The sequence below is a fragment of the Myotis nattereri genome (assembly GCF_964212035.1).
Source record: "Myotis nattereri genome assembly, chromosome: 3".
Taxonomy (NCBI): domain Eukaryota; kingdom Metazoa; phylum Chordata; class Mammalia; order Chiroptera; family Vespertilionidae; genus Myotis; species Myotis nattereri.
Genome location: NC_138077.1, coordinates 151,935,658 through 151,951,835, shown reverse-complemented (window position 1 = coordinate 151,951,835; position 16,178 = coordinate 151,935,658). Strand labels below are relative to the sequence as shown.

At 46.2% G+C, this 16,178-nt stretch overlaps 1 protein-coding gene and 1 pseudogene across 2 annotated transcripts in view; one reads left to right on the top strand and one right to left on the bottom strand.

The window, feature by feature from the left end:
* ODF2L (outer dense fiber of sperm tails 2 like) overlaps positions 1 to 16,178 on the bottom strand; it is a 355,423-nt gene that overhangs the window by 213,174 nt on the left and 126,071 nt on the right. The window contains exon 4 of the mRNA XM_081086489.1: positions 15,844 to 15,940. The gene's annotated coding sequence lies outside the window, so the exon portion shown is untranslated. The remainder of the gene's footprint in view (positions 1 to 15,843; positions 15,941 to 16,178) is intronic.
* Positions 8,810 to 9,563, top strand: LOC308515850 (TCF3 fusion partner-like; annotated as a pseudogene). Its single transcript has one exon. The product of its transcript is annotated as a TCF3 fusion partner-like (transcript).

Here is a 16,178-nt window from a genome sequence, read left to right as displayed (position 1 = left end):
ATGAGTAGAAAATCACCAAGAGGTTAGAAAGTAGTCTCCCAGGCAAAGGGAATAGTATGTGCAAAATATTTGGGAGAAAAGCTTCAGGCCATTGAGAAACAAAAAGACTAGTCTGATCAGAGTGGAAGACAAGGCTAAAGAATTAGTATGTGGGTTTTAGTGGGGTGGGGACCTTGCAAGCCTCACTAAGGATTCTGAACTTTATCACAAAGTGGTACAATCATAACTTGTTTCCAAAAGCTCACTAGGTGGTTTAACATATCATTAAAAGGGTCTGTGGGGACACAGAGATGGTAAAGATCAACTGATTTGGTAGCCTTCCCAGAGAAGAAACATTTGAGTTGAGCATTGAAACATTTGAGTTGAGCTTTGAAACATTCATGAGATTCTACCAGGCAGCAAAAGAGAAAGGGCTTTGCAAAATGAGGGAACAATGACAAAGGCACCAGCATATAAAAAGAGCTGGGCATGCTGGGGAACCGGAAGCAACTATACAGTACTATGGTAGAAAGTGGAGAGAGGACAGTGGAAAATAAACCTAACAGGCACATCCATAACATTTTTATGTATAAATGGTACAATATGGAACAAATACCATATGTTTAAATATTTAAAAGTTAAAATCATGCTAACAAATTATATGAAATTTGTTCTCCCTACATACTGTCATATTCAAAAGATGGTGAATGAGAGTCTGTATACTGTGGGTAAATACGGTAAATTTACTTTCATATAGGCCTTTATTTACACTTAACTGTCTAAATATTATTATATCTTAACTAGAGGCCCGGTGCATGAAATTCATGCACTTGTGGGTGGGGGTGGGGGTGGGGGTAGGTCCCTCAGCCGGGATTGCGAGGGTTTGGGCCAGGCCGAGGGACCCCACTGGTGCACGATCGGGGCCGGGGAGGGACACAGGAGTTTGGTTACCCAGGGAGGGACTGCAGGAGGGCTCCAGGACGTGTCCAACTCAGTCCCGATTGGCTGGACCCCAGCATCAAGCTAACCTACCAGTCAGAGCGTCTGCCCCCTGGTGGTCAGTGCATGTCATAGCGAGTGGTTGAGTGGCCTTAGCATATCATTAGCATATTATGTTTTGATTGGTTGAATGGCCGACTGGACAACCAGACACTTAGCATTTTAGGCTTTTATTATATAGGATGGGAGACTTGCCAAGTCATACAGTTCTAACGCAAAAGTTCATCAACTTTATGACTAAGAAAATTACATAAATCTCGTCAGATCACAATGATTAAGAGTCACCACCAGGTTCTACAGCTGGTTGTTTTTTGTTGGTGCTCTTTTGTTATTTAAGTAATTCCAGTATTCACTGCATATCTGGCATGAATAATTAGATACAGATATGAAATACTGAAAAGTTTGTGAAACTGTTTATTAAATGTAAAAATAAAAACTGCTCTTGAGTGAGGTTAGCCCCACTAGAATTTTATAGAGTCTTGCAAGATATCTAAACAAATTATATACCATGAAAATCCAATTATTTCATTTTTTTATAACAAAGTCTAACAATATCATGGTTTCTTTCATCACTTCTGTTGATTCTTCCTCAAGTTCTCTCATATCTACCTTTCGTTTTCTTTTTTTATTACTCTAGTTCATTTACACCTCACTGATTACAACAGACTCATGTCTAATGTTTCTGTTGCCTAATACTCCACGTCTATATTGAAGCTCATATATCTTTCCTAAAACATAATTTTTATCATGTCACATCTCTGCTGAAAATCAGCAAGCTTCCCCTTTCCATATGATAAAATTCAAACTCCTCACTAAATGTCCATCTTATCTACGTCCTTTCCCTCCTTGTACTATTTTCATAGCACAAAATTAGGTATCCATCTTTGAAGCCTGTATTTCAGTCATATCTTCTTACCTTATCCCTGAGTCTAAATTCATCTCTCTCCCTTCTTTGAATACTATCTGAATCACACATTTTAGCATTTAAATATACAACATATGGAGGTGATATGTACATACAGTATATTAGAATTTAGAAAGTTGTATGTACAAAAAGTATAAAAGAACTAAATTGCAGAGAGAAACACTTCCTGTTTCAGGCAGAGGGACTGTGCTGAGGAAAGGCGAATCCACCAGAGCCTTTTTATTTTTTTAAATATATATTATTGATTTTTTAAAGAGAGTAAGAGAGAGGGATAGAGAGTTAGAAACATCGGATGAGAGAGAAAAATCAATCAGCTGCCTCCTGCACGACCCCTACTGGAGATGTGCCAGCAACAAAGGTACATGCCCTTGACTGGAATCGAACCAAGGACCCTTCAGTCCGCAGGCCGACACTCTATCCACTGAGCCAACCTGGTCAGGGCAACCACCAAAGTGTGTGTCATAATGACCAGTGATTCCCAGTCATTGTGCTCTTAGGGTCAATTTGCATGTTAACCTTTCTATATATAGGATAGAGCCCTGGTGCATAGTGGAGGCTGGCTGGTTTGCCCTGAAGGGTGTCCTGGATCAGGGTGGGGGTCCCGCTGGGGTGCCTGGCCAGCCTGGGTGAGGGGCTGATGGTTGTTTGCAGGCTGGTCAAGCTATCCCCCCTGCCCCCCAGTGGGGACCATTACCCCATGGAGGTTTGGCCAGCCTGGGTGAAAGGGGCTGATGGCTGTTTTCAGGCTGGCTATCCCCTCTTTATGGTGGGGGGGTCCCCACTGAGGTACCTGGCCAGTCTGGGTGAGGGGCTGAGGGTCGTTTTCAGGCTGACCAAGCCCCAGGACGGAAGCTCACATCCACTCCTTTTTTTCTTTTTTTTTTTGTATTCTGGGATTTATTTACCTTCTATAATTGAAACTTTGTAGCTTTGAGAGGAGCTCAGAGCCGGCCAGGGTGGGTGGGAGGGAAGCCTCCTGCTCGATCCTGCTCCATGGCCACGGCTGGCTGAAAGCAGGTATCTGGAGTTTATTTATCTCCTATAATTGAAACTTTGTTGCTTTGAGTGGAGCTCAGAGCTGCCCACGGCAGGGGGGAAGCTTGGCTTCCTCCATCGTTGGGGCAACCAAGCCTCCTACTTGCTCCAGCTCCATGGCTGCCAGCCGACATCTTGGCTGGTTAATTTGCATATAGTTGCTCTGATTGGCTGGTGGGCATGGCTTAAAGCATAGCGAATGTATGGTCAATTAGCATGTTTGTCATTTATTAGTGTAGATAGGCATAGAAATGTATTTTATGTGCATAAAGTTATGAATCATTGGTGATTAAAGTCACTGTGGTGGGAGATGAGGTGGGAAAAGTAGGTTCCTGCCAAGTGTGAAGGGAAACACATCTAGTAGTAAACTTTTTTTTGTGCCAAGGGCTCTACTAATGCGTTACATGTATTATGTTATGTAATGCAATTCAGTTCGTTCAACATTCATCAGCTGCCTATTATATTCCAGGCCTATGCTAGGTCTTGAATACAAAAAGGTGAGTAAAATCTGGCCTTTTTCCTATAGGCAATAAAAAACATTTGACAATTTTATTTTTAAATCAGGGGGCATATATAATCAGAACCATGCTTGAAAAGGGGGACTTTGAGGACCACATGAAGGACTGACAAAGGTGGGAGAGTCTAGGAGCGTGACAGACAGAGGAGGAAAGAAAAGAAAAGGAAAAGAAGCCAAACAGACTTAGCAGTATAGTAGTCCCCATCAAGAACTAATCACAGACACTAGTGTCTCCAACAAAAAGTATTCAGATGAAAGACTTTTCAAATTCTCCATTTAAGCCTAGCCAGTGTAGCATTCAGTGGCTGAGCTTCAACCCATGCACCAAGAAGTCACCAGTTCAACTCCCTGTCAGGGTATGTTCCTGGATTTCAGGCTCGATCCCCAGTAGGGGGTGTGCAGGAGGCAGCCAATTTGTGAAAAGCCACATCCCACGTGGCTTAGGGTTCAGGATCTGGAGAAGGGCCTCATGCAAATTATGAGACTAGATAAGAAATATGAATTTGGAAACAGGGGCCAGGCGGAGAGTCTTTCTGAAGAAGAAAGACTTCGCTGGTGTCTAGGACCTGCCAACCTTTCCTTCAATTTTAGATACACATATTGCCCTTAGTCAGACAGGCAATTCTGGTAGCAGACAATCTTCAAGGTCAGTAAATATTAGTAAAGATTTACTTTGCGACTGTTTGGTCAGGAAATTGATTGAGCCACCATTTTGTCGACTAAACAATCAGTGCATAGCTTTGGCCCTTGCCAGAGCTCAAGGTCCACCAGCATTCCAGGTTCCTTGTTTACACTTTCCTGATAGCATAGACAATGGGTAGCTTCCAACACCAATTGATGTTTTTGTCTCACTCCCTATCCTTTCCTCTCTCTCTAAAACTCAATAAAATATATATACTTTTAAAAATTTCTCCATTTCATTAGCATAATGAGTTAAAGCTGTGAACTAATTTTACTCATCTCTGATTAAAAACAAAATAGGAGATTGTTTCTGCATATACCCCAATTTTATTTCTTTATTTATAGATGTTCCTTATTTCCAAACAGGCCTTGAGGTACTTTACAGATACATACAATAAACATAAAAAATTACTTAAAAAGGAAGTGGAGTGAAATATATAATGAAAACTAAAGGAAGGTTCAGCACATTCAGGCCTAATATAATGTTCTGTACAATTGCTACAGCTTTGCCACACATTTCATTTTGAGCTTCCCAGTTGGCATAACAAAGGAGACAAAAGAGTAACAAGATTAATTACAATGAAAAACAAACCTGAGGCTCAGGAGAATGGCTTTTTCTAGTTGAGACCCATGAGAAGTTTCATCTACAGATCCTCAATAAATTAGGGTACTTTGATGTTAAAGACTGTGGCCTGAGCAACATCCAGACAATACGCACAAGTGGAATATAGCACACTGATCGCAAAGTCCTTCACCGTAACCACACTTCACTGCAGGGTTACAATGGAGTGACACCCCAGCACTGTTCAAAAAAGACAGTTATAAAGGGGCTCAAACAATGCAAGTAAGTCTTAAGTTTGCTCCAAAGATAAAATTTGTAGTGAGTGGATTACATGTACTTCAGGCCATTTTCTATGACTAGTTTTGCTTTTTTTAAAAAATGTATATATCTATATCCTATCTAATAAAAGAGAAACATGGTAATTAGCCGTACATCCGCTACACTTCCCATTGGCTAATCGGGGTGATATGCAAATTAACTGCCAGCCAAGATGGCGGCCGGCAGCCAGGCAGCTTGAAGCCAACATGAGGCTTGCTTGCTGCAATGACGGAGAAATCCAATGTTCCCTGCCTGCCTTGCCGGACTCTGAGCTTGCAGTTTGAAACTTTGTTACAAATATAGACGCTAATCAAAACCCCAGAAACCTGCTTTCAGCCTCCGGGATCTCAGAGCTGGAGTTGATACAGTGTTTTGATTATAGAACCCAAACAAACCAGATACCTGCTTTCAGCAGCAGAGGCCTCAGAGCTGGAGCCAGAGCTAAACCTGGCCCAGAATAAAAAAGAAAAAGAAAAAGAGGAGCAGTTGGGAGCTTCAGTCACCTGCCATCCTGAAAACAGCCCTCAGCCCCTCACCCAGACTCGCCAGGCACCCCAGTGGGGACCCCCAACCTGTAGTGTGTGACCAGCTGCAAACAGCCATCATCCCCTCACCCAGGCTGGCCAGGCACCCTAGTGGGGACCCCCACCTTGATCCAGGACACCCTTCAGGGCAAACCAGCCGGTACCCACCCATGCACCAGGCCTCTATCCTATATAGTAAAAGGGTAATATGCCTCCCAGCACCGGGATCAGTGTGACAGGGGGCAGCACCCAAACCCCCTGATCGCCCTGCGGCTCTGTGTGTGACAGGGGGTGGGGCCACAACCTCCCTATCCGCCCTGCTCTGTTTGTGACAGGGGAAGGCGCCCCAACCCCCTGATTAGCCCTGCTCTGTGCCTGATAGGGGGGAGCTCCCCAACCCCCTGATCACCCTGCGGCTCTGTGTGTGACAGGGTGATGCACCCTAACCCCCTGATCGGCCCTGCTCTGTGTGTGACAGGGTGCGACACCCCAACCCCCCCCCCCCACATGCGGGCCCTGCTCTGTGTAGAGCCATAACCTCCCCATCGGCAGTGCCCTGAGTGTGACAGTGGTGGCGCCCCAACCCCCTGATCGGCCCTGCTCTGTGGGTGATAGAGAAAGGCGCCCCAACCCCCTGATCTGCCCTGCTCTGTGTGTGACAGGGGGCGGTGCCCCAACTCCCCTATCGGCCCTACTCTGTGAGTGACAGGGGGGAGCTCCTCAACCTCCTGATCGGCCCTGCTCTGTGCGTGACAGTGGGGAGCTCCCAAACCCCCTGATGGGCCCTGCTCTGTGCGTGACACACTAGGGAGCCCCAACCCCCCTGATTGGCCCTGCTCTGTGAGTGACAGGGGGCAGTGCCCAAACCGGCTGATTGGCCCTGCTCTGCCGGAAGCCGGTCCATCCTTGCTGCTTGACACAGTTGCTGCGGGATAGAAACATCTGCACAGCATATGTTTCAAGGGACCTGGCGTATATAGCATAGTGTTCTTAATATGTTTGCTCCCCTTAGCGCTGTGTGTTTTAACCAAGGTCACCTCTCCAAGAAAGGTTGTTTCCTCAGGTAGGGATTTTTCCCTGAAGTTAGGGAGGGGATGAAACTCCTTAACTAAGTGCCAGGCGGGTAGTTAATCACTTTAACTACAAACAATCATGCTTAAGCTACATAATCTTTACTCCCTGGAATGGAGATAAGAAACGCCCTAACCTTTGTAATAGAAATTGACAGGATTAAAATCAACTGGTATAAATACGGATGTAACAAGACAATAAAAAGCAGAACCTCTCTGGAGATCCAGACCAGAACTTGGCTGGAGATCCTGGCTGGAGATCCTGGCTAGGCTGCTGATCAACTGAATGCTGTCTCCGTGTCATTCCTTCTTCGCTGACTCCATCTACACCTTTGGGAACCCCTGGACCTGCTGGGGTTGGACCCCGGCACTGCTCTGTGCGTGACAGGCAGTGGTGCCGCAACCTCCCCATCGACCCTGCCTTGAGTGTTACAGGGGCCGGTGCCCCAACCCCCTAATTGGCCCTACCCTGAGCGTGACTGAGGGTGGCATCGCAACCTCCCGATCCGCCCTGCTCTGTGCAGGACAGGGGGTGGCGCCCCAACTTGCTAATCAGCTCTGCTCTGAGCCTGACCAGGGGCTGCACCTAGGGATTGGGCCTGCCCTCTGCCACCCAGAAGCAGGCCTAAGCCAGCAGGTCGTTATCTCCTGAGGGGTCCCAGACTGTGAGAGGGCACAGGCCGGGCTGAGGGACGCCCTCTCCCCCACCGAGTGCACAAATTTTTGTGCACCGGGTCTCTAGTATATATATAAAGGGCTAAGCAACCAGCTGACCGGCCAACCGGCTTGTAGGTATGACATGCATTGACCATCAGGGGGCAGATGCTCAACGCAGGAGGTGCCAAGGGACAGCAATTTTGCAGAGTGCCCGCTTGCACTCCAGGACCTCTTGGGGATGTCGAACTGCCGGTTTTGGCCCAACCCTCGCAGGCCAGGCCAAGGGACCCCACCTGCTGGAGGGACCCTGCTCACTTTACAGATGCCCTTCGAGCCCAGGCACAGCCCTAGGTGTGGCTGGCCAGGGAGGGACTGAGAGAGGTTGGTTCCAGGGCATGTCCGGCGTGTCTCACCCAGTCCCGCCCCGCTGGCCACCTTTTAATTAATTACCTTTCAATGTGCACGAATCCGTGCACCAGGTCTGTAGTCCTATCTAATAAAAGAGAAACATGGTAATTAGCCATACATCTGCTACCCTTCCCATTGGCTAATCAGGGTGATATGCAAATTAACTGCCAGCCAAGATGGCAGTTAACCGCCAACAAAGATGGCAGTTAATTTGCAAAAGTAGGCACAATGCTGGGAGGTGAAATGGGAAGGAGGGAAGAAGCCGCCTGCTGCTGACTGCAATCAGAAACCCAGGTGGCAGCAGCCAAGAGCCAGAGAACAGAGCTGCCTTTGCTCGGAGTAGCCAGGCCGCCTTTGCAGGCTTCTGTGATAGGAGAACCTGGCTGCCTTTGCCAGCCCTGGGCCAGAAATCAGAGAAGCCGGGTGGGGCAGGGAAGAGGCGGATGTCTGCATCTTCCCTGCCCCCCTGGCTTCTCAGATCACTGATCACCAGGGATGGGAGAACACCCAGAGGCAGGGCCAGAGACCAGGCTGCATAGCTGCCTGGGGACACCATCTGGACCCCAGGGGCGATGCAGCCAGGCCCCAGCAGGAGACCCAGCATGAGACCCAGGCACCCGGGCTTCTTTGCAGCTGGGGCATGCGATCCGGTGCCCAGGCTGAGGAGACCCAGGGCCTGGGGCTGCGTCGCAGCTGGGGCACGCGATCTGGTTCCTGGTATGCGACGCAACCAGGTCCCAGAAGGAGACCCAGGCGCCAGGGCTGCATCGCTGCTGGGACACGGGATCAGGTGCCTGGGCTGAATAGACCCAGAAGGAGACCCAGGGGCCTCCCAAGAGGAGAGTCTCCATGGTCAGATGGCGTGGTGTCGGGACAGGAATAAAGACCCGAGGTGACTCAGATGCCTGGCCACAGGGTTAGACCAGCCAGCAGGGCCTTTCAGTTGGGACTGGGGTGGAGGTGGGAGTATGGAGGCAAGCCGGAAATAGAGAACTACAACTCCCAGGAGGCTTAGCAGCCGGGCCTGGGTGCCTGGCTGTGAAATCAGATGGGCTGTAGTTTTGCAAGCCACTTTAAACTAGAGGCTTGCAAGGTTGGAAGTTTTTTGCCGGGAGCCAGGGAGAAAGGGAGCTGGAGCAGAGAGAGGGGTCCATGGCAGCCGTGGGCTTTGAGGAGTTCTCAGCACCTCCCGGCTGGGAGCTGGCGCTGCCTCCACTGAAGGTGGTCACAACCTGGACAGCGAGCTTGAGACCGAAGTAGAGTTTGTGTCTGGGGGTCTGGGCAGCTCCAGCCTCCAGGAGCGAGATGAAGAGGAGGAGGCAGCCTGAGGCCGGCAACTGCAGCGCCCACGGGAACTCAATCTCAGGAAGTACCAGGCGCTGGGTCAGCGCTGCAGGGAGATCGAGCAGTCGAAGGAGTGGGTCCTGAACAGGCTCCATCAGGTACAGAGGATAACACGGAGACTCCAGCAGGAGCGGAGGTTCCTCATGAGGGTGCTGGACTCCTACAGCGACAACTACCAGGCCAGCCAGTTCACCATCTTACTGGAGGACGAGGGCAGCCAGGGCACAGACGCCCCACCCCAGGCAACGCTGAGAACGAGCCTCCAGAGAAAGAGGGGCTGTCCCCGCCCAGGAGGACACCAGCGCCTGCAGAAGCCAGCAGCCCGGCTCCTGGTGAGGGGCCCAGTGGTTGGAAGAGGCAGCGAGTGCCAGGGAAAGGACACCGGGCGGGAGTCCCGCTGACTCCGGAGCTGGCCCCTGTGCAGATAAAGGTGGAGGAAGACTTTGGCTTCAAAGTGGTCGAGGCTCTGGACTCCAGTTGGGTTTCTTGGGGGCAAGACAAGCTGCTGCCCTACCCCACCCTAGCCAGCTCCCCCTTTGACTGACCCCCCAATAAACGGACCCCATGCTCTCCTCAGCAAAAAATGCTTATAGAGGCACGCTTATAGGATCAAATAGTATAAATATAGATGTAACAGGACAATAAAAAGAGAACCTGGCTACGATGATCACCTGAACACTGCCTCTGTTTCATTCCTTCTTCGCCGACTCCGTCCACACCTTTGGGAACCTCTGGACCTGCTGAGGCAGGACCCCAACATTCTTCTTCTTATAAGGACTTCAGTGAGATGGGCTAAGGGTCCCACTGGAACTGCTTCAATTTAATGTAATCCCCTCTTTAAAGATCTTCTCTCCACATACAGATACATTCTGAGGTTCTGGGGATTAGGATTTTAACATACATTTTGTTGATTACCCAAATCAGCCCTTAACAACCAACATGTTTCAGAAAGTAGATTCCTACAGGGTTATTTACCAAACATTCAGAAGTATTTTTAAAAGAGCTAAGCCCCTCACCCACTGCACGGGTCCCTCCCAGCGAAGAGCGAAGGCCTGGGTTCCAGGCGCCGGAGGAAAACTGGTGCCAGAAGCCAAGGGGCCCCAGATTGCGAGAGGGCACAGGCCGGGCTGAGGGACCCACCTGAGTGCACAAATTTTTGTGCACCGGGCCTCTAGTTTATTATAATAATGGAACACCAGAGAGTTCTGAGGCTAGGAAGACACTGATATCCTAAAATGCAGTATTGTTTGTTGAGGGCACATCCAGGTGGTTTGCCAACAAATGGACAGAGGGTCAGATTAAAACCTTCTTCTGAAAGTTACCAAACTAGAAGCACATGCCTGAATAGAAAGCCAGTCACCTGCCCCATGTGGATAAATGAGTCTGAGGCCCCAAATTCACCCCATGAATATGGCTGCCATGAGTTTTGCCTTGAAAATGTCTAAGTCAGAGAGAAGGCAGGGGAGGGTGGGTGGGTGGGTGGGTGGGAGGTAATCAACCAAAGACCTTGTATGTATATATACATAATCTATGGACATAGACAATTAGGTGGTGAAAAGCTGGGGCAAGGGGAGAGGCCAGGCTAAAGGGGATTAATGGGGGGGTTGGGGAAGGGGACATATGTAATACTTTCAACAATAAAGATTTTGAAAATAATAAAATAAAATAAAATACAATTTCTAAGTCACTAATTGAGATTTTTAATTTCCATTTGGGTAAACTCAGTGGAATGTACCTTGGGATATCATGAGGAACTGCACAGGGATATATAACGTTACTTCAGAGAAATGAGGTAAATGTCAGTATACAGATAAGACAGAAAGTAGATAATAGCAAAGGAAACATTCTTCTGTACTCTGGGTTAATGGCCAGCTTGTTGCAAAGTGAAAATGGGTTGTTACATATGATAAAATAAACCAACGTTTTGCTTTAAGCCATCATTACTGCACAATGACCTTAGTGTTTTTTAGTGTCTGATAGGTCACTTAAGTAAATGGGTAAATCTGGTGAATAGATCCTATGCATTGGTAACTTAAAATTTTCAAATTAAAGCTTCTCTCCTACCTAGGCTTTCTCTTCTGGAAACACAGCTTTATCCTCCTTCCTCTGAGAATGTCTTCTCTGCCTCCTTTACTTAACTGAGCCTGAACTTTGTTCGTTTGATAATCCTCACCAAAGGGTTTTTGTTTTTTTTCATTGATTTTTAGAGAGAGTGCAAGGGAGGGGGAGAAACAGAGAAAGCGAAACATCAATGTGAGAGAAACACATCAATTGGTTGTTTCTTGCACGCACCTCGACAGGGGCTGGGGATGGAGCCTGCTGCCAAGGTACATGCTCTAGACTGGAATCAAACCTGGACCCTTTAGTCCACAGGCCAACACTCTATCCACTGAGCCAACCCAGCCACGGCTGAACTTTTATTTGAAGACTCCTCTTCTTCTAGAAGAGTCTGCTGGGGAGAAGTATTCTCTAAGTTCTCCTTTGCAACTTCCAAACTAGGCATACTCCTATGGTCTCATGGCTTTGTTGGTGTTGTTTTCAACGCTTCTATCCTATACCATTGAACTATGCCATCCTTCATCCCTCTCTTCACTGTCATCTACCAATCTCACCCAAGACAGGCACCTGAGTCACAACACTCCTCCCCACTTAATCTCCTAAAGTCACTCTACCTGGTGTTAGAACCTATATGAATAACTTTATCAATATCTTAATTTTAAAAATTCATGATATTCACCCCGTCTACACTAGACTTCATCAAACTATTGGACTTCATCATGAAAGGGCCCTTTATAAATAAAAAGTGGGAGAATATTAGCAACTCCACATGGTTTGACCTTAATACCTCCAAGGCATACTACAATCTAGACATAGCAATGACCTAAAATCGCTCCCCCAATGAAATCTTAAAATCCAGTATCTTACTCTGGCCACAACCTCTCCTCTGAGTTGTTCACTTACTACCACAGCGAACTGTTTTTTTTAATTTCATGGTGACCTCTCATCATTTGATTGACTCTTTTTACCCTGTCCATAATCGCCTCCTCTATAGAGCCCCTACATATCTTAGTGTGTCATTTCAAGTCCCTTCAATTGTCCAATAAACTTGTCTTCTCATGACACCTGTCCAAAACACCCATAGCTTTGCATTAAGCGTACTGTCTATGTACTTAAGGTAATTATTTATCCAGTCAGCCAAAATTTTAAGTATCCACATAGTACTGCAAGTGCTGTGTTAGATGCCAAGGACACAATGGGTAAAGAAGCCAGGTACGGATTCCACTCTCAAGGAGTTTATAGCCAGTTGACCTATAAACAAGCAAGCAGGCAATTAACAATGCAAGTAGGCACTATTGTATGAGAAGCATCTATTTCAGGAGTCCAGGGTTTGGGAGGCTTTTACATGTGGTGTCTGCCAGAGAAGTGAGGATTCCACTTTCATGAGGTCTGGCTATAATTATAAAACAAGGAGGTGAAACCAAGTGGGAGCAACCTCAGAAGGAAGGTACGGGAGGGTGGGGGTAAGGGGGAGAGATCAACCAAGGGACTTGTATGCATGCATAAAAGCCCAACCAATGGACACAGACAACAGGGGGATGAGAGCATGAGTAGGAGGGGGGTAGTTATGGGGGGATGAGGTCACATATGTAATACCTTAATTAATAAAGAAATTAAAGATTGGAGAGAAAAAAAACTCCATCTCTACATCTTACATGCCGGGCAAAGTCTACTGCCAAACGTCCTCTGGAATGATCCTAGAGATCTAATTCTTTCCATTCGCTCAGTGATAATTGGTGATATCAACAGCAGCAAAAGAATGAGGAGAAAGAGAGAGAGAGAGAGAGAGAGAGAGAGAGAGAGAGAGAGAGAGAGAGAATATAAGCACTGTGCTTTTAAAACTATACTTTAAAAAACTACCTGACATATCAGGGGGGAGGGGGAGGAAGGGCATGTGCTGGGGGTTGGGGGTGGCCGGGGAGAGGTCAATGGGGGTGGGGGAAGCAGACTTATGTAATACATTAAACCAGTGGTTCTCAATCTTCTGGCCCTTTAAATACAGTTCCTCATGTTGTGACCCAATCATAAAATTATTTTCGTTGCTACTTCATAACTGTAATGTTGCTACTGTTATGAATCATAATGTAAATATCTGATATGCAGGATGGTCTTAGGTGACCCCTGTGAAAGGGTCGTTCGACTGCCAAAGGGATCGTGACCCACAGGTTGAGAACCACTGCATTAAACAATAAAGAACTTAAATTAAAAATCTATCTATATAAAACCCTAATATGAAAATCAATGGAACAGCAGAACAACTAGGGAACAACTGGTTGCTATGATGCACACTGACCACCAGGGGGCAGATGCTCAACGCAGGAGCTGCCCCCAGCCCGCAGGCCCTGACCAGTGGCAGTGGGGGTGGGGCCGGCAAGCAGGTGGCACAAGGCCAGCCAAGGTGGGTGCAAGCGGGGCTCCTAATCACCCCGCCGGTCGCCCCACAGATTGGCCCTTATCATCAGCCAGGCCTAAGGATGCTACCCATGCAAAAATTTCATGGACCGGGCCTCTAGTAAATAAATAAAATAAAAAATAAAAAATAAATAAACAACTACCTGACATATGGCCAGAAAGGATTCTACCTACCCCCAAATAATTCTACATGGTTTCAGATTTTTGAAGAAAGGCCAAAATCTTTCCAAAGAATACACTTCCCAAACATGTTTGTCAGAGACATTCATAAAACAAAGAAAGAGAAGGCAAATCAACAAAACAGTGTTCAAAGTGTCACATTACATTTTCACACAAGCCATCAAAGATGACAATCTAGGTAAGAAGTAAATAATGAGGACAGGAAATTCATTGAATTATCAAGCCTAAGCAATGCATAGTTATTGTAATTCAGAAAAATCTTTTTTAACTCAGTTCCTGGCACCCAATTAAAATGTGAAACATGATAAATGGTTCTTCTTAAGCCTATCTTAACTGTCACAGAGATAAATCTTTCCTAAATTTCAAAAATAATTCCAAATGCATTAGGAGAAAAACAAAATGCAGGCGATTAGCTGCAGAAAGGACAGCACAATTCAAACTGCAGAGGGCATGCTGGGCTCATGCGTGATTCAGGCAGGCACAGGACCCAGCTAATCCTACTCACAGGGTGTGGCTGTGGGACCCAGGGCAGTACTTTAAAGATCCAGGCAACCCATCTAGAGCAAGGCCTTAGTAACTGGGGTCTGTAAAGCAGAACACAGTACTGCCACTATCACTATAACCCCACTGACTGGAAGTGAGGAAGAGCTGTAGAGGGGAGAGAGGTGAGCAGTGTTTCAGGACCTTGGCCAAAGGAGAGAATGTGTATTCCGTATCTTTGGGGTGAAATGTTCTGAAGATGTCAATTAGTTCCATCTGATCTAGTGAGTCAATTAGGACTGCTGTTTCTTTGTTGATTTTTTTGTCTAGAAGATTTATCCAGGTGTGTCAATGGGGTATTAAAGTCCCCTGCTATGATCGTATTGCTGATGATCTCTTCATTGATAACTTCCAGAGGTTTCTTTTTATGTATTTGGGTGCTCCTGTATTGGGTGCATATGTATTTACCAGAGTCATATCCTCTTGCTGTATTGATCTCTTTAGAATTATGAAGTGGCCTTCCTTATCTCTTGTTATGGCCTTCACTTTGAGGTCTATTTTGTCAAATATGAGTATTGCTACCCCAGTATGGTGTTACATTATTATCATTGTTATTTGTGATATGATCTGATACTGATAGTGGCCGACATTTACTGGGTTTTTACTACGTGCTAGGCACTAAGTGCTCTACACACTTGCATCCAGGCCCCTCCATGAGAATAAGAAGCCTGTGGGGCAAAGTACAAATAGAGACCCACATACCATAGGTCCAATATGCAAATATTACAAATCAGATTAACCAGCTGTTAAAATGTGTAATCTCCTATTTTGACAAATATACCCTCATAATGACTTGGAAGACCAGGTTCCAATTTAAAACTCTTGGACCCCTCCCATATCCTGTTGGAACATGGTGGCTCAGGGACAGATGAGCCATGGAGCACTGTCTTCTTCCTATCCTCCCCAACTCCACTACTCACCCTCACTCACCCTCAGGTACCTCACCTACACGGGTGTGGCCCCATCAGCCCACATACTACATCAACAGTTGCCCTTTATCCTCTCTCCTGTCTGGGCATTTATGCACCATTGAGCAATCAGCTCTAGGCAGGACTGACCCTGGCATCCGAGTCAGTTCTAGTCTATGCAGGTCATGAAAGGATCATGACTTATCAGGGAATATCAGATGTCAGGTATTTGCTGTGTTCTCAAAGGGATGAGAGGTCACTCACTGGGTGGGCACAACCCTTGGCCTATGGACTACTCACCCCATACAAAGAGCATAGGGCCAACTCATTAGTTTGGGGACCAATGCAAAATGAAAATGCAGGACAACCTTGTTCAACAGCATTGAAAATGCTGTGATCAAAGCTACTAAAATATAAAGACTTTTTCCTTTATTCTATAGTTTTTCTCAGCTTGTCATGGTATTTTCTATTTGTTCTTTAACGTTGTTCTAAATAAAGAAAAATTGCTATTTTAAAGTATTCATATGACTTTTACCATTCATCTTTATATTGTGCAATGCCAATTCTAAATGAGTATAAGACATTTAACTTGTATATGGAATACACAATTTATATATTTTTATAGCTCATTCTTGCATGTGTATTTCATTCTTGCTAAAGCAGTAAAAACACTGCACAAAACTGACTCAAGTGTTTTTATTTCATGTATTGCTATATGCTACTTACCTTAGGCTCCCTGATAAGGAAGGAAGGGCTGAAAGAAAAATATACTATGGGTTGTCCTCATTTTCTCTTTTCTTCTCGGTCATCATCTTCAACGTAACTAGTTGGATACAAAGGGAAATAGCATAAGTCATAAAGGATACGATACAATTTCTGGAGCATTTGTGTTTCTCAGAATGTCACTGCCTTCTTTCCGCACTCAAAGTTCTTGATCAAACTGGAATCACAGCCTCTCTAGGCTGACAGGGAACTGCTTACTCAGCCACAAATGCAGCAGGTTCACTTTGTACTCAATTCGAGTCTCACTGAACTCCACTACATTGTGGATCTAACCAAAT